The sequence below is a fragment of the Meles meles genome, chromosome 3 (assembly GCF_922984935.1).
Source record: "Meles meles chromosome 3, mMelMel3.1 paternal haplotype, whole genome shotgun sequence".
Lineage (NCBI taxonomy): Eukaryota > Metazoa > Chordata > Mammalia > Carnivora > Mustelidae > Meles > Meles meles.
In genome coordinates, this window is record NC_060068.1 from 97524779 (window position 1) to 97546001 (window position 21223).

The 21223-nt window shown below is 38.7% G+C and overlaps 1 protein-coding gene across 2 annotated transcripts in view; it reads left to right on the top strand.

Annotated features, from left to right (window-relative positions):
* Positions 1-1637: 1637 nt before the first annotated feature.
* The window catches only part of IL6ST (interleukin 6 cytokine family signal transducer), a 57810-nt gene continuing 38224 nt past the window's right edge, over positions 1638-21223 (top strand). Inside the window, exon 1 of one of the 2 annotated variants that reach the window (XM_045999458.1) lies at positions 1638-1843. The gene's annotated coding sequence lies outside the window, so the exon portion shown is untranslated. Of the gene's footprint in view, positions 1844-20499; positions 20605-21223 lie in introns of those variants that run through there. The other variant, XM_045999459.1, reaches the window with a different exon arrangement.

Genomic DNA, 21223 nt, shown 5'->3' on the forward strand with positions numbered 1-21223 from the left:
CATAGATACCCACAGAAGGACTGACTCAGTCGTTTGCTCTCTTGACCAGTGCACAAGGCAGACTAGTGTGCTGTGAGATACTGATTCCCTCCATCTTTATTCCCTATACTGGTAAAATATCATCATTTTCATTATATGCTTTGATGCAAAAGGTTTGGGAAGCGCTGACATAACAGTCATCCACGAACAGCTTACATTTATTGAGCACCTACTATATATACTGAGAGTCTCGTGTATTTTAACTCATTTAACCTTTGCAGCAATCCCATTAGGTTGAACCATTATTTTCATGTTGCTGATAAAGAAAACGAGATGACCTGCCTACCATCACAGACACAGGAAGTGGCAGCACCGGCATGCAAACTCAGGGAATTTGCAACTAGAAAGTAAGTACACTTAACCACTATACATTCCTCTAAATAAATGTTTGCTAGATCTAAATAAACATTTAAATTTAAATTTTATATGTTTGTTTTAAACATCCCTGTAAATGGCCGACCTAGAATACAATCCAGTCACACTGTAGGTTAGCTGTAGCATGACAGGGAGGACCAAGAGCTGAATACAGTGTAGCTTTGTCTGTCTTACAGCACATCCCCAGGTTTGCTTAGGACTCCTTTATCACTAGATCCGCTTTTCCGACAACTAAGAGATCATAATTTGTTGTTTTTCCTCTTTCTGAATCCTCAATATAATGAAAAACTTTGTAATTGTTTAGTTTATGGGTATAATTTGTTCAAGTCCGTTAAGCCATTATTGCCCTCCTACAGCCTGCCATTCTTCCACAGAAGGCCCTGGCCTCGGGTGTTTCTTTACGCACACACACACAGTTATCTTACAAGTTTCCCATCCTTCTTTGGGGGGAAAAAAAAAAACCCCACAGCGAGACTGAAAGTCCGTTTCTCAGACAGGGAAGGTATGTAATGAAATTAGCTTTTGCTAGGTATTTTTATCACAGATTGGGAGGTACAAACCGCAAAGAACTAGTTTCTTGGCATGTCACACCACCTCTGGGGCTCACTGATCAATAGCAAACAAACTCATTTAGTAACTTAAAAAATGTATATCCTGGCAAGGTTCATTTATGTATGCCTTGGACCGAGGCCGCCGCCACCACGATCTGCAGGCATCTCGTGTGAAGTCAAGACCATCCGAGTCCTTCACTTCCCCCGAGAAACTCCCACGCCTCCCCTGTCCCCGAGGGAGCCCGGCGGTCCCTCGCGGCTCTGAGTCCCTCGGGGAAGGCCGCGAACCAAGGCCGCGAGACCGCAGCAAGAAGGGAGGGCGGCAGGCGTACAAAGCACCCGGGTTCCAGTTCACGACCCCGTTATTCCACGGAAAAATGGAACATTCTGCTCCTTCCGCCCGCGGAGGAGAGGTGGGGGGAACCCTTCGATCCGGTCTAGGAAAAGCGACGCGGGCGCAGCCGCCGGAATCCCGGACGCCAGGAGCAGTGTTACGGGAATTGCAGCAGACTGGAGTTCCGCCCCTTCGCCGTCGGGTTACCGCCTGGCCAATATCCTAGCGCGCCGGGTCTCTCTGGAGCCAATCAGCATACAATCCCTAAACCCGGGGGCGGGGCGCAGCGAGGGCGCTACGGGGCGGGGTCGGGGGGCGCAACGCCCCGCCGGGGGAGGACGGCAGCGTGCCGCGTCTGCGGGAAGAAATCGGGAGCGAGCCTGAGCTGAAGCGAGAGCTGGAGTGGCCCGCGAGTTCGCGCGGGGAACGCCCGGGCGCAGCTGAGCTGGGGGCCGCGACTGGGCGGCCGACGGGCCCGGCCCGGCCTGGGGCGGAGGGAGTCGTCGCTCTACAGACGCGGATGAGCGAGGCGCCGCGGCCTGAGGTGAGGAGATCCCGTGGCCGAGTGAAGGGCCGCGTAGCGGGAGGGTGAGGGCCGGTTCGGGGGTGTTGGGGCCTGGAGACCAGGCACTCGAGGGGGCCACCCTTCCCCGGAAGAGGGGCACCCCAATAATGTGCGCGTCCCAAATTTGTTAGTTCCAGCCTGGAAATCCCCCACATTCCTTTCCGTGTTCACACACCTCTAATTTGATTTCTACAAGTTTGTCACCTATATATCTCAACCATAAGCGCAGACCTTCACGCGCGCGCGCGCGCCACACACACCCTTCTTTGGCCCACGCCCCCAAATCCCCACTTCTTGCCCTTTTCTATCTCCCCTTAATTTGCACTAGCCTCGCACTTGATTCTTCGTTTTTTTCTACCTGGAAATCAATATCTCTTCGCCAAAGCCATCTTTTCATCGTGAAGTTAAGAGTTTCAACATGGTCGAAAGTTCATTTTAATTAAAATATTTTAAGCTAAATGCGTTTTTTTCCTATTTTTGTCTCTTACATATACCTTTACATGTATCTCTTACATGTATCTCACGTAACGCTGTATTTGAGAAGCACCAAATCCATCTTTTAAAAGTTCACCCCTCCCCCAAGCTTAAAGGTTATTCCAAGTGGCAAGGTTCTTCTGTTTCTCAGTAGATGAACAGCATTTTATTCATAACTCCAACTGAAAAAATATCATAGGTTAGAACGAAGACTTGCTATTTTGGTTTTTTGGGGATTTTTCCTTTCAGAAGAACACCCATTTTATTTGTGTAGTATTGGCATTTTCAGCAGTTACGCTGTTAGGAAATAATTAGTGATTAGAATGCCAGGGTGACTTCTAAAAGATTGGAGTCTTTGGTTAAGTCAGTGCTGTAAACAAACCCTTTAGACTGTGTGACTGCCAGCTTCAAGTTGGAACAACTCTTAATTTGAAATTCCTGGCTCAGGTCATCATCTGAGCTGTTCGCCATTATCTTAATTTCTTAGATTAATGATAATTTTCACTTGGAAGTATTTTTTTTAGCTGTAAATGGAATTATACGTTTATGGAACCCACTTGATACTAAGTTGAATCATGTTTTCCAGCTGTTTCTTTTGAGGGGTTATTTTGAACACTTGTTTTTAATCACAAGTGGAAGAAGAAAATTATAGGATGGAGAAAGTGAGAAAAAGAACAAGTTTTATAGTGGAATTTTTCCCTCTTAAGTCTCTTTAATTGGTAATGCCATACATGTTTAAGTTTCTCATAGGTAATTTGGAATATTATGAATACTGCCAGCTGAGTTAATATATTTTCTTATGTAATGAAAAATATGCAGTGTTCTTTCACGTTTTCATTTATGAGTTGCAGTGTTTTCAGTTTATTTAAAAATTTTTTCCGAGGGAATTTGCGCTTCAGTTAATGTTAGGTAAGTGTTGATTATTACATATACCTGTCAAGTAAAAAGTTGCAATATTCTTTATAGAGAAGGAAACTGAGGGACCTGGTCCCTGTGATACCTAGATCTGTGTAATTCTGAATCTTGTAATCTCAGTTGGTCATTTTGTCATGCTGATGAAATTCTTGTAAAGGATACATCAGTACAGTTGGGAACTTGCGGACTCCCAACTGATCCTCAGAGAGGGTTTTTTTTTTTTTTTCCCCCTATAGAAGCTAGAGCTTTTCATTTTAACATATCAGGACTCCTTAATCATAATACGTTTGCAGTCTGGCTCCTGGAGAAGTGTGGAATGTTCTCACAGTCTTCTCCATTTCTTTGATTGCAAAGGTTGTATGATCAGAATTGAAGTTTCTACTCTTTTCACACAACAAATATTAAGGACTTACTGCTGGCTACAGGAAGTCACTGGCAGATGTATGAAAAATTATGCAAGGCAGTTTTAATTAGAACGATGTAGAAATGTAGGAGTGATTATTTTAAAGGTTGGAATAATCAGAGGATTGAGCAGAAGTCAAACTTGAAACTTCGTGAGATAGAGAAAAATGAAGGGAACTCAAGCCAGATAGAGGTCTGTGTAGAAGATATGTTAATTAAAATAGCCAATAGGTATGTAATACTTAATTTGTGCCAGTCATGGTTCTGAGCACTTTGCCCATATTAATTTTCTCAGAAGGCAAATGCTATTATCTTCCTTTTACAAAGAAGGAAGCCAAAACAAAGAGAGGTTAATTTGTCCAGTGCCACACAGTTAAGGGGTAGATCCAAAATTCATGCATAGATAGCCTGGCTTCAGAATCTCAGCTCTTAACTGTGATACATATGTTTTTCTTAATATAGTATACTTGAATGGTGGTGACTAGAATAATATGGCAATTTCAGGAGCTCTTTTAAAACACTCTTAAGTGTCCTTTGTGTGCCTCAAAGTATCTGTAGATTCTGAAAATATCAAAACATAGAAACAAATAATTCCAGTACAGTGTTAATCAGTCCTGTTATGGAACTGTACACAAGTGCACTGGGAGCAAAGATACTTGTGGGAACTGGGAAATTCCACAGGAGAGGTGTTTCATCGGAGTTACACAGTTACAAAGCAGAGTCTGGGAAAAGATACTATAGAGTCGGGATAGCTTTTATAGAAGCACAAACTCTGAAATAACAAAACAGGTTAGAGAAAATCTAGTAGTTTATTGTGGCTTGAGCGTAGTCTGTAAGAGTGAGTTTAGTTTACAGGTGTAGGGAATGATAAAATGTAGACCAAAATGTGAAATGGCATGATGAGTTCAAGGCAAATAAAAGCTTAAATACTTGCTTTGCATTTGGGAAACTGCATAAATAATTTCACTGGATTGTTTGCTATTCTCTTTAGATGTACAGTGGTGGGGTAGCTTGAGGAAACAATAGTTGAGTAGAGGGTTTTTTAAAAATAGACTTGATTGTTCATTGGTTTGTTGGTTTGAAGTGATCTCTACACCCAACATGAGGCTTGAACTCAAAACACCAAGATCAAGGTCACTTGATATATCAGATGAGCCAGCTAGGCCCTTCTAGAATAGATTTTATTATTTTTTCTTCAAATTTTTATTTTATTAACATATAATGTATTAACTTGTTTCAGGGGTACAGGTCTGTGAATCATCAGTCTTAGACAATTCACAGCACTCACTATAGCACATAACCCTCCTCAGTGTCTTTCACCCAGTCACCCTATCCCTCCCCCAACCCAGCAGCCCTCAATTTGTTTCCTGAGATTGAGTCTTACGATTTGTCTCCCTCCCAGGTCCCATCTTGTCTCATTTCTCCCCCCCCATTCCTCATATCATAGAAATCATATGATAATTGTTTTTCTGTGGTTGGCTTATTTTGTTTAGCATAATACTCTAGTTCCATCTGCATAGTTGTAAATGGCAAGATTGTGTTTCTTTTTGATGGCCGCATAGTATTCCACTATATATATATACTTTTACACACACACACACATACATACATACATATGTATATATAAAATAACCGTTCATCTGTTGATGGACATCTAGGTTCTTTCCATAGTTTAGCTATTGTGGACATTGCTCTTAGAAACATTTGGGTGCACGTGCCCCTACGGATTACTGCATTTCTGTCTTTAAGGTAAATACCCAATAGTGCGATTGCTGGGTAGTAGGGTAGCTCTATTTTCAACTTTCTGAGGAACCTCCATACTGTGTTCCAGAGTGTCTGCACCAGCTTGCATTCCCACCAACAATGTAGGAGGGTTCCGCTTTCTCTGTATCCTTGCCAACACCTGTCATTTCCTGACTGATTAATTTTAGCCATTCTGACTGGTGTGATGTGGTATCTCCATGTGGTTTTGATTTGTATTGCCTTGATACCAGTGATGTTTAGCACTTTTTCATGTGTCTCTTGGCCATTTGGTTGTCTTCGCAGAAATGTCTGTTCTTGCCTTCTGCCCATTTCTTGATTGGATTATTTGTTCTTTGGGTGTTAGGTTTGATAAGTTCTGTATAGATTTTGGATACTAGTCCTTTGTCTGATACATCATTTGCAAATACCTTTTCCCATTCTTCAGTTGTCTTTTGGTTTTGTTGACTGTTCGCTTTGCAAAGCTTTTTATCTTGATGAAGTCCCAATATTGCCCTTGCTTCCCTTGCCTTTGGCAGTGTTTCTAGGAAGAAGTTGCTGCCTGTGCTCTCCTCGAGGATTTTGATAGATTCCTGTCTCATATTGACGTCTTTGTCCATTTTGAGTCTGTTTTTGTGTGTGGTGTAAGGAAATGGTACAGTTTCATTCTTCGGCATGTGGATGTCCAATTTTCCCAAAACCGTTTGTTGCAGAGACTTTCTTCCATTGGACGTAGGATTTAAGTACTGGAGAAGATAGGCACACGAAGCCAAATTTTTAAGTTCTAAAATAGCTAAATATTTGGCATTATTATTGACCCTTTAAATGCCTTTGAAGATAAGAGTGACAAGTTAGGTAGGTTGATCGACCTGTAATGTCAGACGGATTTGGAGGATGGAAAGAGACTGGAAACAGGAAGGCCATTAAATAGTAAGGTGATCCATGTGCCAAAATGATGATCTTCATGGTAGAAGGTAGAAAAGAGGAGACAAATAGGAAAGACATCATGAAAGATGATGAGATAAGCTAGAATAATGGATAGCTAAGAGGCAGTGATGGACCCCATTGATTTAGGTAGTTCAAAAAGGGTGATCTTAGGTGTGGAAGAAAATTTTTTTCTTCCAAGTGAGTGCATTTATGTCTGTATATGTGTAGCATGTGTGTTATTTGTGTATTATTTTTAGACCTTTCTGTTTGAGTCAGAGGCAGAATATCCAAGACAATGATAAAAAAGTGGAATCAATGATCCCAGCCAGAATTTTTTTTTTTTTAAAGATTTTATTTATTTATTTGAGAGACAGATCACAGATAGGCAGAGAGGCAGGCAGAGAGAGGAGGAAGCAGGCTCCCTGCTGTGCAGAGAGCCTGATGCAGAGCTCAATCCCAGGATGGAGCCAGATGCAGGGCACAATCCCAGGACCCTGGGATCACGACCTGAGCCAAAGGCAGAGGATTTAACCCACTGAGCCATCCACGCGGCCCCCTGCCAGAATTCTTGAAATTATTTTTTTGAAATAGTAATAGTTGAAGTTCTCTATCTTCATATGTTGGTATTTTTAAAAAGCAGTAGATTCCAAATACTTGGGTACTTCCATAGCCAGGAGGTAAACCCTAGCAGAGAATTTAGTGAAGGAGACATAAAGTAAGATATATGAAAGAATTCAACCACATGATAGCATTATATAGAAACCAGGAGAAAAGAGAAATTCAAGAAACACACCTGGTCAACCATGTTCAGAAACACTCACGGTATGTTAGAATGTCTAGAGCCTCTTTCTCATTCTGTGTCTGTCTAGTATATCTTAATGAGATTAAATGAGAAATTAGTTAGCTAATTGATCATGACTAAGAGAGCTGTGTGTGTTGAAATGTGGCTGTAGTATAGGTTATTATTTTAAAGCTGCATGTATACATATCCAGAGCAGGAGCTTTATTTCTTTCAGCACAATAAATCTGTTGGATCTATTAAAAATTTTGGATGTTCTGCCTCCAAGTTTTCATTTTTCTTTTACTCCGTTTCATTCTTTGCTTTGAAGTAGATTTGTTTCATCATTACTTCTGAAGAGTGCATTTCATACTGGTTGTCTCCACAGTCTGTTTTTGTTTGGATGTTCTGTTGTTTGTATTCCCTCACCTCCATTCCCTAACAGAAAGTGAACTCATCAGAGCTGTGTTTCAGATATCGCAACTCTGGTTTGTACACTGGCCTGTGCTGGAATTTTGCCATTGATAATCTTCATTTGATATCTAGAGTTAAAGGTGACATACAGTGCATGTGTATGCTGTGTTCTCTGTTTAGAAAGACCTTTACTCGCATTTCATTTCTGGGCCTTCCTGGGTCCTTTGTGAATTGGGCTGTTATCTCTGCTTCTGTGTATTGTGTGTATATACTACCTCTCTAAGCTTTAAACTCAACACCTGTTTATTTGGCTTCAACTGTATGAGTTAACATTTCTTAAGCTTCAGTGAGAATGTAAATAGTCATCAAAATATTTTTTAACCTTTTCATATGTCTGAAACAAGTCAGTGATAATTTGTAGGGGGACTTGCCTAACTCTGAGGTCTCTATTTCTTCCAATAGTAAGAATCTAAAGATCCTTAATCTGGAGCGTATGGATGTGTAATGAAGTAGAACTCTTTATCTTTTTGCTTGTGGAGCCAGTTTTCCCAGTACTATTTTAAATGGTCCTTTATTCTGCCCCCCCCCCCATAGGTGCTTTTTTTTTTTTTTTAATTAGATGATTAAATTCTTAAATATATATGGGTCTGTTTCTGGATTTTTTTTGCTTTATACCATTGATCAAAATATTCAGACACAATGCCCCATTTAATTATTGTAATGTTGCATTATGCCTTAATAGATGATAGAGCAAGTTTTCTCTTCATTCTTGAAAATGGGCTTTTGGTCATCATCTGATATTTTGTGTGACATTTTAAATTGGTTTGTAAAGTTCTATAATAAACGACTTCTTTGTAGTTTAGGTAAAAATTGTGTTGCATTAATACAGTAATTTGTGAGGAACCAGTGTCTGTACCATGTATATTTTGTTTTCCATTTCATGGTATTTGACTAATAAACTTTTAGTTAGGGTTTATGGTTTTCTGTATCAGGTTATTACATAGCTCTGATTAGGTTTTTTTCTTTATTACAATTTTTGCTGCTGTTGTGACTAGGAGTTTTTCTTTTAAACTTCTAACTGGTTATTACTGGTATGTAGGAGAACTATGTTTTCTGATGATCTTTTGTTTAACTATTAAACTCTAGTTGTGGTAGTTTGTCATTTGATTCTCATTCCTTAATAGATAATATCATCTGCAAGTTTTTCTTTTTCCATTTTTATATCATCATCTGTTTAGTTAAGCCATGTAGAACAGTGTTGAGTAAGTGATGGCTCCAAATATCTTGTTTGAATTCTGACTTCAATTTTTATTTTTGACTCTGTTGTTTTCTGTGGGTTTCTGATAAAAGATAGTGGCAACAGCAACAAGAGCTGCACTGATAACAGGTTACCATTTATTGAGTACATACTGTGAGTCAGGTAGATTATAAGTGCTTTATGTTTATTGACTTACTTAATCTTCACAAAAGACCCGGGTAGTATGTGGGGTAGGTGGTGGTGGTATCCTCATTTTACAGATAAGGAGAATGAAAGGGAGGAATATTAAATAACTTGGCTAAGATGTTTTACCAAAAAACAAAGGAGTTGGGAGTTGGGATTTGAACATAGGCTTGAATCCATCATCTTTGTTACACTTCATGAAGGTAAGGATGGTCTCTTTCAGTCTTCATTTTTTGACACTTTGTTACTTTCAAATTTTAAGTGAACAGTTGTTGAACATTATCAGATAATTTTCAAGCATCTGTTGGAATGATTGTTTAGTTTTCTTCTCTTAATCTTAATATAGTGCGTAATATTGTTAATCTTTTGCTTAATGGACCATGCTTACATTTTTAGGTTTTTATTTTTTTAAGATTTTTAAAAAATTAATTTAGTCAAGAGAGAGAACATGAGCAGGATGGGGGGAGAGGGAGAAGAAGAGGGAGAAGCAGACTCTCCGTTGAGCAGAGAGCCTGACTGGGGGCTCCATCCCAGAATCCTGGGATTTTGACTGAGCTCAAGGCAGGAGTATAACATACTGAGCCACCCACGGGCCCCTATTTTTAGGCTTAGTGCTATTGGTATTGATGGAGTTTTTCGTTGTTGTTTTCATGTATGTTACAAAAATTAATTTGTAAATGCTTGATTTTTCACACCAATATGCATAATAGTTTAACAATAGTTTTATTACGTAATCCCTGTTTGATTTGGTGTCCAAATGACTATGCAACTTGCACTTAGGACCAGAAACGGGATAAAAGGAGGTAAGATTTACCCTCTTGCCTGATACAACCATAAAACAAACAAACAAAAAAAACCCACATGAAAGAGTGATAATCAAGACACTTGACACTGGATGATGAAAGGCAGTAGTCTTGATAGATGGGAAACAAGTTCGATGAACCCTGTGATTGCCCTAGCCTACTACCTTGAGAAAGTTTCCAGTCCCTGGCACAGGTAGGGGGAATCTAGGGTAAGATCCATGGATCTCTTTGACCTGTGGAGATGGCTGGGATTAGCAAAGGAGCTAGAGTTCAAAAACAGTACTAGAAGGCTCTAGAAAGCTTCAGAGTTCCTGCTAAACTATTCATCTGAGTACTGACTAGTGCGTGCATGTAAAGAAATTACTACAGACCAGGGAAAGAACCTCCCGGAGGGGATAAAGATAGCAGTGCTTGGTGCTTCCATTGGATCAGGAAAGGTTCCTGTCCTCACCAGCCAGGTTTGCAACCATTTGACTCATGGGACATTGGCTAGAGATAAGGATCCTGGCTCAGTAGTAAATAAATTGGCCTGGAATAAGTGCTGCTCCAATTCCACCCAGGGTATCTTTTTTTTTTTTTTTTTTAAGATTTTTGTTTAAATTCCTTTTAACATCCAATGTGAAATTTAATTTCAGGTGTACAAAATAGTGATTCAGTACTTTTATACCATACCCAGTGATCGTCACAAGTGCACTCCTTAATCCCCATTACCTGTTCACCCATCCCGCCCCCCCCTTCCATCTCCCCTCTGGTAACCATCAGTTTGGTTTTTTACAGTTAACAGTCAGGGGTTGGGGGGAGGCATTGGGGTGGCTCAGTCATTTAAGCGTTTGCCTTTGGCTCAGGTCATGATCTCAGGGTCCTGGGATGAAGCCCTACATTAGGCTCCCTGCTCAGCAGAGCATCTGCTCCCTCTCCCTCTCATGCCTACCCCACTGCTCACACTTTCTCTCTATCTCAAATCTTTTTTTTAAGAGTCTGTTTTCTTTGTTTTCCTTTCTTTTTTAACCTTGTTTTGTTTCTTAAATTCCACATATGAGTGAAACACATTGTCTTTCTGTAACTTATTTTACTTAGCATCATATTCTCCAGTTCCATCCACATCATTGAAAATGGCCAGATTTCATTCTTTCTGATGGCTGAGTAATAGTCCATTGTATATATGTATAATAGTCCATTGTATATATGTATGTATGTATGTATGTTTATGTGTGTGTGTATACATATATGTGTATGTGTATATATACACATATATGTACACACACACACATCTTCATTGACTCATCACTTGATGGACATCTGGGCTGTTTCCATGATTTGGCTATTGTAGGTACTGCTACTATAAACATCAGGGTGCATGTATCCCTTTATACTAGTAATTTTGTATTGTTTGGGTAAATACCTACTTACCAGTATATCTTAAAAGGAAGACCTAAAAGAACCATATTGTTTCCAAGTACTTAACTATGTCCTAGAATAAAGTTCAAAGGTACAGAAATAACAGGGACACCTTTGCTTGAGTGTCTGACTGGATTTTGGCTCAGGTCTTAATCTCAGAATCCTGAGATCAAGCCCCACGTCAGGCTCGTCCTCCTCTCCCCACTGCCCTCATTCTTGCATGCTCTCTCTCGCTTTCTCTAATGATAAATAAATCTTCAAAAAAAAAAAATTACAGAAATACAAAAAAAAATCCAGTACAGATCCAGTAGCAAAAAAGGTGAAAATCAGTGTCCAGCATCCAATTAGAAATTATCAGGCATGTGTAAGAAGCATGAAAGTACAATGTAAATAATGAGAAAAATTAATTAAAAGTAACTCAGAGCTGACATAGATGTTAGAATTACCAAAGAAATTAAAAGTTATTTTTTATAACTGTGTCCTATACATTCAAGAAGTTAGAGGTACAGAATACATGCAAAAGACCCAATTGAACTTCTAGAGATAATAAATTATGTGTGAGATGAAAAATACACAAGTTAGAATTAATGTCAGATTAGATGTTGCAGACAAAAAATCAGTAAGCTTAAAGATACAGCAGTAGAAAAAACAGAAAAAATGGACTGGACATCAGTGAGCAAGGGGAACTACTTCAAGCATCCTAATAATACATGTTAGTAGAATTCTCAAGGGTAGGAGCAGGAGGGTCAGAGATAAAGTCAAAGAAACAGTGGCCTCAGTCTTCATAGATTTGATGAAAACTGTTTAAAGCAGCAGATCCAAGAAGTTCAACAAACTCTTAAGCACCAGAGACATGACAAAAACTTGACCAAGGTGCATTATAGTCAAGATTGCTCAAAATTGGTGATAAAGTTAGAAAACTTACATGCATCCATAGGAGAAAAGAGAACTTTCATAAAAAAGAAGAAAGATAAGGAGTATAGTGGATTTCTCATGAGAAACAGTGCCTGCAAGAACTTAATAGCTGCATTTTTAAAACACTGAAAGAAAAAAACTGTCAATTAAGAATCTATACCTAGTGAAAATACCTATGAAAAATAATAATGCAGTTATTCTTAGGTATGTAGAAACCTAAAGAATCCATCACCAGCAGACGTGCACTACAAATAATAATAATAATCCTTCAGACAGAAGGAAAATATCAAATAGAAGTGTAGACTTTAGACAAAGGATGAGAAGCTCTGGAAATGGTAGTAGACATAGGTATATACACAAGATACTTGTATTATTGAACTTTCTTTTAAAGTGATTATTTAAGGGGCGCCTGGGTGGCTGGGTAGGTAAAGCCTCTGCCTTCAGCTCAGGTCATGATCCCAGGGTGCTGGGATCGAGTCCCACATCGGGCTCTCTGCTCAGCCGGGAGCCTGCTTCCTCCTCTCTCTCTGCCTGCCTCTCTGCCTACTTGTGATCTCTGTCAAATAAATTTAAAAAAATTCTTTAAAGTGATTATTTAAGCAAAAAGGAAAGTAGGATTTACAACATGTATAAAGTACATCTGAAGTTTATAAAGTATGTAAAAGTAAGTTGTATGCCAAAAATAGCATAAAGATCAAGAGGGGAGAAAGAAATGTATACTCTCGTATACTTCAGTGTGCATGAGGTGCTATAACATCACTTGTTACAAAGATGGGTAAGTTTAAGAAGTACACTATAAATCTTAATCACTAAGATAACAAAACAATTAATAGCTTAATAAACCAAAAAGAAGACAAAATGGAAATCCTAAGAAATGTCACTTAACACAGATGACAAAAATAGAAGAAAAGGGAGGAAAGAGATAAATAGGTAGAAAAGAAGTACAAAGCTGTTAGCTTTACCTACCTACCAATAATAAGAAATGTGGGTGGCCTAGATTCCCAATGAAAGCAGAAATTGTCAGATAAACTATATGCTACCTACCAAAACAAAACACAACAACAAAAACCCCACAGCTTTAAATATGAAGAAAGAAACAGGTAAAATATAAAAGAATAGGGAAAGAATATACCATAATAACGCTAATGGAAGAGAAGAAGAGATGTCTGTAATGATGTCAAAGTAGATTTCAGAGTGAAGAATATTACCATTGGTAAAGAACAGCATTGCACAATGACACGAGTCACTTCATCAAGACCTTATATTTACGTTCCTAATGTAGCTTCAGAATAGGGCAAAATCTGAAAGAACTGCAAGAAGAAATAAACAGTTCTTCAATATCCCCTTTTCAATAATTGATAGAGGAAATAGAAAATGACTAATAATAACAGAAGATTTGAATAACACTATCAACCAGACTTATTGACACTTATTTAACACTCCATCCAGGAGCAACTGTGGGGTTTTTAAAAAAATTTTTAATAAACATATAATGTATTACTAACCCCAGGGGTACAGGTCTGTGAATCGCCACACAGTACTCACCATAGCACATACCCTCTCCCTACCCCCCTCCCTCCAGCCTCCCTCAGTTTGTTTTGTGACATTGAGTCTCTTATGGTTTGTCTCCCTCCTGATCCCATGTTGTTAACATTTATTCTTTCCCTACCCCCCAAGCCCCCCATGTTGCATCTCCACTTCCTCATATCAGGGAGATCATATGATAGTTGTCTTTCTCTGATTGACTTATTTTGCTAAGCATAATACCCTCTAGTTATCCATGTTGTCCCAAATGGCAAGATTTCGTTTCTATTTTTTTCCAAAGATTTTATTTATTTATTTGACAGCGATCACAAGCAGGCACAGAGAGAGGAAGGGAAGCAGGCTCCCTGCTGAGCAGAGAGCCGGTTGTGGGACTCGAATCATGACCTGAGCAGAAGGCAGAGACCTTAACCCACTAAGCCACCCAGGTGCCCCAAAATTTCATTTCTTTTGATGACTGCATAGTATTCCATTGTGTATATATACCACATCTTCTTGATCCATTCATCTGTTGATGGACATCTAGGTTCTTTCCATAGTTTGGCTATTGTGGACATTGCTTCTATAAACATCTGGGTGCACATGCCCCTTCGGATCACTACATTTGTATCTTTAGGGTAAATACCCAGTAGTGCAATCGCTGGGTGGTAAGGTAGCTCTATTTTCAACTTGCTGAGAAACCTCCATGCAGTTTTCCAGAGTGGTTGCACCAGGTTGCATTCCCACCAACAGTAGAGGAGGGTTACCCTTTCTCTACATCCTCACCAGCATCTGTCATTTCCTGACTTATTAATTTTAGCCATTCTGACTGGTGTGAGGTGGTATCTCATTGTGGTTTTGATTTATATTTCCCTGATGCCGAGTGATGTGGAGCACATTTTCATGTGTCTGTTGGTCATCTGGCTGTCGTCTTTGCACTTTGCAGAAATGTCAGTTAGTGTCCTCTGCCCATTTCTTTCTTTTTTTTTTTAAAGATTTATTTATTTATTTATTTGACAGAGAGAGAGATCACAAGTAGATAGAGAGGCAGGCAGAGAGAGAGGAGGAAGCAGGCTCCCCGCCGAGCAGAGAGCTCCACTCGAGACTCGATCCCAGGACCCCGAGACCATGACCCGAGCCGAAGGCAGCGGCTTAACCCACTGAGCCACCCAGGTGCCCCTTCTGCCCATTTCTTGATTGGATTATTTGTTCTTTGGGTATTGAGTTTGCTAAGCTCTTTATAGATTGTGGATACTAGCCCTTTATCTGACTAGCCCTTTATCTGATATGTCGTTTGCAAATATCTTCTCCCATTCTGTCAGGCGTCTTTTGGTTTTGTTAACTGTTTCCTTTGCTGTGCAAAAGCTTTTGATCTTGATGAAATCCCAATAGTTCATTTTTGCCCTTGCTTCCCTTGCCCTTGCCGTTGTTCCTAGGAAGAAGTTGGCTGCTGCTGAGGTTGAAGAGGTTGCTGCCTGTGTTCTCCTCAAGGATTTTGATGGATTCCCTTCTCACATTGAGGTCCTTCAACCATTTTGAGTCTATTTTCATGTGTGGTGTAAGAAAATGGTCCAGTTTCATTTTTCTGCATGTGGCTGTCCAATTTTCCCAACGCCATTTGTTGAAGAGGCTCTCTTTTTTTCCATTGGACATTCTTTCCTTCTTTGTTGAAGATTAGTTGACCATAGAGTTGAGGGTCTATTTCTGGGCTCTCTATTCTGTTCCATTGATCTATGTGCCTGTTTTTGTGCCAGTACCATACTGTCTTGATGATGACAGCTTTGTAATAGAGCTTGAAGTCCGGAATTGTGAGGCCACCAACTTTGGCTTTCTTTTTCAATATTGAAAAAAAGTGGATGGGATTTTGATAGGGATTGCATTAAATGTGTAGATTGCTTTAGGTAGCATAGACATTTTCACAATATTTGTTCTTCCAATCCATGAGCATGGAATATTTTTCCATTTCTTTGTGTCTTCCTCAATTTCTTTCATGAGTACTTGTAGTTTTCTGAGTATGGGTTCTTTGCCTCTTTGGTTAGGTTTATTCCTAGGTATCTTATGTTTTGGGTGCAATTGTAAATGGGATTGACTCCTTAATTTCTCTTTCTTCTGTCTTACTGTTGGCGTAAAGAAATGCAACTGATTTCTGTGCATTGTTTTTATATCCTGACATTTTACTGGATTCCTGTACAAGTTCTGGCAGATTTGGAGTTTGGGTTTTCAACATAAAGTATCATGTCATCTGCAGAGAGTGAGTTTGACTACTTCTTCACGGATTTGGATGCCTTTAATTTCTTTTTGTTGTCTGATTGCTGAGGCTAGGGCTTCTAGTACTGTGTTGAATAGCAGTGGTGATAATGGACATCCCTGCCGTGTTCCTGACCTTAGCGGAAAAGCTGTTTTTCTCCATTGAGAATGATATTTGCAGTGGGTTTTTCATAGATGGCTTTGCAACTATGGTTTTTAACTACACACAGGACATGGATTTCAAGACTTAAAAGCAAATAGATCAGTGGAACAGAATAGAGTAGAAATTGGGTAGTTAGAGCTCCCAGGTGAAATCAGGGTGCCTCCTATTTTTGTAAAGTATTGGTAGAACACAGCCACACCCATTTGTTTATGTTTTATCTATGGCTGCTTTTGTCTGTAACAGCAGATGGTGTAGTTCCAACAGAGACACTGTGGTCTGCAAAGCCTAAAATATTTATTCTCTGGCCCTTTACATAAAAGTTTGCCCAAGCATGGAATAGAGAGTACATAAATAGACCCACATATCCATGGACAACTGATTTTTGATGAAAGTGTAAAGGCAATTCACTTGAGAAAGGATAGTTTTTCTACAAATAGTTCAGAAACAATTGGCTATTCCTATGTAACAAAATGAACTTGAATATCTACCTTACACCATATATAAGAATTACCAGAATAGTTGATAGACCTAAATGTCAAACCTAAAACTGTAAAACTTCTGGCTAGCAAACATAGACCCTTGAGACTTGGCATTCAGCAAGGATTGCTTTGTACAGTATAAAAAGTAGTGAATAAATTGGACTCGATTAAAATGAACATTTCTGCTCTTTATAATAAAGCACAGTTAAAGAATGGGAAGATAAGCCACAGATTGGGAGAAAATACTTAAAAAGGATTTTCTAATAAAGACCTTGCATCTAGAATTCTGTTTTTTAAAACTTCTAAACATAATAATGAGAAAACACACCCAATTTAAAAATGAGCAAAATATTTGAACAGACCAACATCACCAAAGAACATGAATATACACCTACCATAGATAACGACCACGCTTGTCTACTAGGTATTGTCTCAAGAGAAGTGAAAGCTTATATCCATGCAGACTTGGGACTAGTTAGATTACACTGTATTTATTCCACTAATATATTATGCACCTGCTTGTAGCAAGAAAGTCGTTTATCCAACAAAGATACTGAGGTGCCCACTATGCTGGGTGTGATTCTTGATGCTAGGAATATAGAAGGGAACAAAGCAGACAAAATTTCTTGCCTAACTTGCTAACATTCTCTTTTAGGTACACAGATAATGTATTGACAACGTACTGGTTTCTCGGGGCTGCTGTAACAAAGTGTCACAAACTGAGTGACTTAAAATAACAGGAGTTTATTTTAAGGTTCTAGAGGCCAGAAGTCCTTCTGAAATTCTGGATAGAATCTGTTCCTTGCCTCTTCATAGCTCATAGTGGTAGCCCTTAGTCTTAACATTTCTTACCTTACCCCTGCTTTACTCTAATGCAAGCCTGTGTTGTCACATGGCATTGTGCCTATGTGTTTTTTTTATAACGACAACCAAACGTACTGTATTAAGGGCCCACCCTACTCCTTTATGACATCTTAACTACATTAGCCATGGCCCTGTTTCCAAATGGTCACATTATGAGATACTGTGGATTAGGACATCAGTGTATCTTTTGGGAAGAAAACGCAATTCAACCCATAACAGCCAGTAGGATAAGTAAAATATTTTACTATGGTCTAGGTTGCATCCTATTTTATTAAATAGTTTTATTAGAATTCAGCCACGCCATCTGTTCACATACTGTCTGTAACAAAATTGACTAGTTACAACAGAGACCTTAATTGCCACAAAACCTAAAATATTTATTACCTGGCTCTTTACAAGAAATGTTTGCCAAGTCATTTTAGAAATTGTGAAGTGCCATTGAGAAAAAATAGGAAGGGGAGATAAGCAGTACTATGTTGAATAGTACTATGTTGAAAGACCTGTATGAGAAGGTTGAATTTGAGCAAATGCTATAAGGAATTCATCTTTATGTATTGACTTAGACGTCCAGATGTAGTAAGTGAAAACAAGTTACAGCACATTTTTGTGATCCCATTTTTCTAAAATAAGAAAGTATATATTTACGCAGTAGAATGCAATACATGAATAGAAAATTTTCAAAATTACCCACCAAATTGTTCACATTAGTTACCTTGGTGGGATTATAGGGGACTTCTACATGATGTATTTTCAATTTCCGTTCATTTGAAAATTTAAAAGTTACTTCCTTTGCATTTTAATATCATTGTGAACTTAATTTCTTATATATTATTAAATTACATCAAAGACTTAATATGTGTGAAACACTAATGGAGGAGTCAAAAGGAGTTGAACCTCCTTGCCTTTGTTTTTTTTTTGTTTTTTTTTGTCTTTTTTTTAATATTATGGTAGTCACCATACAATACTTTATTAGTTTTTGATTAGTTCGTTGATTCATTGTTTGTGTATGACACCCAGTGTTCCATGCAATACGTGCCCCTTTTAATACCCATCACCGGGCTAACCCATCCCCATACCCCCTTCCCCTCTAAAACCCTCAGCTTGTTTCCTGGATTCCATTGTCTCTTCAGGTCTCCCCCTCTGATTCCCCCCTTCACTTTTCTCTTCCTTTTCCTAATGTCCCCCATGCTATTCCTTATGTTTCAGAAATAAGTGAAACCCTATGATAATTGACTTCTCTGCTTGACTTATTTCACTTAGCATAATCTCCTCAAGTACCATCCATGCTGATGGAAAAGTTGGGTATTCATCCTTTCTGAAGGCTGAGTAATATTTCATTATATATCTGGACGATATCTTTATCTATTTGTCTGTTGAAGGGCATTTCAGCTCTTCCCACGGTTTGGCTGTTGTTGACATTGCTGCTATGAACATTGGGGTGCATGTGGGCCTTCTTTTCACTATATCTTTATCTTTGTAGTAGTGCAATTGCTGGCTCATATGGTTGCTCTATTTTTAACTTTTCGCGCAACCTCCACACTGTTTTCCAAAGCGGCTGTACCAATTTGCATTTCCACCAACAGTGTAAGAGGGTTCCCCTTTCTCCACAATCTCTCCAGCGTTTGTTTCTGAAAGCCTTCTTCATTTTTGCCATTCTAAGTGGTGTAAGGTGGTAGGTATCTCAGTGTGGTTTTGATTTGAATTTCCTTGAAAGCTAATGATCATGAATGTTTCTTCATGTATCTGTTAGCCCTTTGTATGTCTTATTTGGAGAAGTGTCTGTCTGCGTCTTCTGTCCATTTTTTGACTTGATTATCTGTTTTGTGTGTGTTGAGTTTGAGGAGTTTTTTATAGATCTTGGATATCAGCCCTTTGTCTAGAGTGTCATTTGCAAATATCTTCTCCCATTCCATAGGTTGCCTCTTTGTTTTGTTGACTGTTTCCTTGCTCTGCAGAAGCTTTTGCTCTTGATGAAGTCCCAAAAGTTCATTTTCGCTTTGTTTCCCTTGCCTTTGGAGACAAGTGTGTGTCTTTTTTTTAATGCCTGTACCATGCTGTCTTGATGATCACAGCTTTGTGATACCTGAATGAAGTCAGGCATTACGATGCCTCCAGCTTTGGTTTTCTTTTTCAACATTTCCTTGGCAATTCGGGATCTTTCTGGTTCCTTATAAATTTTAGGATTGTTTGTTCCAGAACTTTGAAAAATGCCATTGGTATTTTGAGTGGGATGGTGTTGAAAGTATACATGGCTCTGGGCAGCATAGACATTTTAACAATGTTTATTCTTCTGATCTATAAGCATGGAATGTTCTTCCATCTTTCTATGTCGTCTTCAATTTCAGAACATAAGTGTGCTGTAGTTTCTTCCTTCACCTCGTTGGTTAGGTTCATTCCAAGGTATCTTACGGTTTTTGGTGCTATCATAAATGGAATTGCTTCCCTCATTTCTCTTTCTGCAGGTACATTGTTAGTGTATAGGAGAGCAACTGATTTCTATGCATTGATTTTGTATCCTGCCACATCACTGAATTGCTGTGTATGACTTCGAGTAATTTAGGGGAAGAGTCTTTCAGGTTTTTCATGTCATCTGTGAAGAAAGAGAGGTGGACTTCTTTGCTGATTGGGATGCCTTTTATTTCTTTTTGTTCTCTGATTGCTGGGACTAGGACTTCTGGTACTGTGTTGAAGTTATCCTTTACATTTCAAAGAGGAACCACCATTAATTATACTAGAATTTAACTTAGTACTGAAATTTAAGTTGAATTTTTATGCCTGTGTGTATAAAATAGTATGGCAGTTGAAAAGCAGTAGCCTTAACTGCTAGTGAAAGGTAAAAGGTACGATTCTCATAAAGATTTGCTTTGATTCCTTTTGTCAAATGCAACAAAATGTCCCATTCATGTTTCTGTGACATTACATGAACATCAGGGAAGTTTGGAGTAGGCATGAAGGGGCTGATAATAATGTTTCTAAGTATTTTCCAAAACATCAGTGGGATGTTTAAATATTATTATACAAGTGTTTATGGGATCATTTTATACTGAAGGTCAGAAGATACCTAAATGAGATACTTTGAGGAAGGCTTATAGCAGGCAAGGATTTAAGAAGAATGCATGTAATAAATATTACCGAAGTCAGTTTTCTGAACAAGGCTCTCCTCTCTTTATTGTGAGACCTAATGAAAAGTGCATGACTTTTGGAGGCAGAAGACTTAGTTTCAAGTCCCTGTTCCTTCACTTCCTAATTTTGTGATTTGGTAAGTAACTTAACCTGTCAGAATTTTTTTTTCTTTACTTTTTTTTTTTTTTTAACCTGTCGGAATTCTTCTTTTGTGAAGTTTCAGTAATTAATCCTTGCCATTCAAAACCTAGTGTATATGTACAACACAATGAGTGGACCCTAAGGTAAACTACAGACTCAGTGGGGGGTTAAAGTGTGTCAGTATAGGTTCATCCTTGGTAAAATGTACTATTCTGGTGAGTGATACTGCTAAATAGGAGAGGCTGTGCATGTGTGGGGGCAGAGGGTGTGTGGGAATTCTCCATACTTTCCTCTCAATTTTGTTTTAAGCCTGAAGCTCTTTATTAAAATAAAGATTCCTGCCCTACCAACCTCCTTTTCTAGGATATTAGGATAATCAAGTGAAGTAATTTATATAAAAGCACTTGTGTAAATATAAAATAGTATATAGTGTACAAGTGTTACTATGAATTAATAGTAATAATGGAATAGAGCAGAGTTGGATCATTTTTAAAATAATAATAATACAATGTAGGTATGACTGGCTCTCTGAAAATTATTCACAGTAACACTATAATGTGTATACATCCTACCATATTGGAATTTTCTTTATCCTGATCCCTGCCCAGCTTATT